We start from the raw sequence: 2,500 nt of genomic DNA, 5'->3' as shown, positions 1-2,500 counted from the left end.
CCTCCCCCCCACCCCCCACCTCATGGGTTCAGTAGGTGGGACAGTGAATGGATACTGGAGCGACAGCCCGTGGTAGAAGACCCCCAACCCCCCCTCCCGAGGAGGACGACGGCGGACGAAGCCCACGGCCGCTTCACGGTGGAGGAGACCACCAAACAAAAATAAACAATCAAACAAACTGGAAAAAAAAAATGGGGGACAAACAACGGAGAATGAAAGCACACACACACACACACACACACACACACACACACACACACACACAACAAAGGCAACATGCAAAAAAAATATGCAACGTAGATGATGAGTACCGCTGTATCTGTATCAAGGTGTTTCTATGGGAATGTGTGAAGTGTGCAAGTGTGTGTGTGTGTGTGTGTGTGTGTGTGTGTGTGTGTGTGTGTGTGTGTGTGTGTGTGTGTGTGTGTGTGTGTGTGTGTGTGTGTGTGTGTGTGTGTGTGTGTGTGTGTGTGTGTGTGGTGGGGTGTGTGTTTGCGTGTTGGCATCTACCTCTGTGATCAGAGGCATGAGTGCCACCTTGGGGTGATGGGGAAAAAAAAAACCCATCCTGACCTTTTTGAGCCTTCTGTCATTCTTTAAAGCCCGGAAAAAGAATGAGGGAGGGAAGGAAAATTGCTACGTTTTCACGTTAGAATTATGTTTGTTTGTTTTTTTATTGTACTTTAACATCATTCCTGTTCCCTGTATCAAGATTTGTGTACGCCCGTATGCATAGGGACGACAATGTACAGCTTTTTATTTTTTTTATTATTATTTATTTCAACTACTTAGCTGGGTATTCTTTAATTATCACTTTTTTAAAGAATGATTTGAGGTTTTTTTCCCCCCATGTTGTTCTGTTCTACTCTTGTGTCTGTGTATTTTGTTGTGACTTTTCTGCTTTTCAGAAAATCCTGTACATGGTGGAATAACTTTCTCTATCCATTTCTCTCCATTTCTCTCACCTTCCTTTAAATTCCCCCCACCCCCCAAAATAAGCGGTAAAGCGGTAAGGATAGGTTCGAACAAAAAAATGACTCGAAATCCAAAAAAAAACAAAAAAAACACCTCTTTCGTGTTGCGTTCATGTCCTCATTTTAAAAATTGGGATTCCTGTTTTGATCGATCCACTGGCTCCGAAACCCAGTTTGAAATCGACATATCTGCAAAAAGACACGCACACACAAACACACACACACACACACACACACACACACAAATCCTGCTCTTCATCCTCCTTCTGTGCTTCATTGATCTGTACATAATGTAAAGTTTGCGTTTTAGATTAATTCGCATGGGGTTTCCATTGCAAGCAATAAGATTATTGATATGAACAAAACAAAAAACAAAAAATCACCATTTGATAAGAATTTAAGTCTATGGCTTTATGAATGAGTATATGACATTTAGACTACTGCTATGAGTGTGAATGGATGCGCGTGCGCGTGTGTGTGTTTGTTTATATGCCTACATATGCACTAACAGCATGCATAAAAGAAAAGGAAAAAAAAAGGCCATCTCCTCTGGCGGGAGGGGTCGGAACGCGACCGGAGGGGGGGGAGGGGGCGGGGGCGACATTATGCATGCGAAAATGCTACGCCGCTATTGGTCCGAATCCGACCAAGTTAGGTACTGTAACTGGGGGCGGGTTGGGAAAGTTTTATTTTTGCAGGGTGGGACGGGGGGCTTGGACTTCGATTTGTAGTAGCCGCTCTTGTATAGCTGCTTTCTTAATGACCTTAAGAGACTTATGATAAGAAAAAAAAACAGAAAAAACGATTAACTCACTCTCAGCTCGTTGTTATAATCCCCTAGCCCTCCCCAACCCCCCCTTATTTCTCTTTTCCCAGAGAACCATTCTGAGGGCCCCACGCTTATCAGATATATGCAAAAAGAAGGGGGACTGTGAGATAAGGCTAACACTAACGGCTAAGAGACGGAAAAAAAAACACCAACAACAGATCCAGCTTCTTCCAACTCGTCAATGTGAATCCCCTCTCCATTCAAATGATCCCCGCACCCATCACCTCCCTCGCCCCCTCCCTCTCACACTCTCTCTCCCTCTCGCTTACCCTTTCTCTCACCCTCTCTCTCTCTCTCTCTCTCTCTCTCTCTCTCTCACTCCCATCTCTCGCGAGCATCTCTCGTTTTGCCCCCTGTGGGCTTCGTCGCTTCCTAACCAGCGCTTGACAGTTTGATACTGTGACAGTTTGAACGATGATGAGGAGGAGGAGAACGTCACGTCTCGCACGGAAAATTCCGAAAAACGAAATCCTATGCATGTACCAAAATATTTGGTGATCGACCTGATCAAAATTGAGTGTATTTTTCCATTTTTCACCATTCACCATCTACACAACTCAGGTATAAAGCTCTCTCTCTCTCTCTCTCACTCACTCTCTCACTCTCTCTCTCTCTCCCTTCCTCTCCTTGATGCTTCTCTATGACTCTCGCCCCTTTCAGTCACCCCCCTCTCTCTAAAATGTGTCCAAGCAAACGC

Source organism: Zeus faber, assembly GCF_960531495.2.
Source record: "Zeus faber genome assembly, chromosome: 11".
NCBI lineage: Eukaryota > Metazoa > Chordata > Actinopteri > Zeiformes > Zeidae > Zeus > Zeus faber.
The sequence above is the reverse complement of the archived record's forward strand: the minus strand, read 5'-3'. Positions refer to the sequence as shown.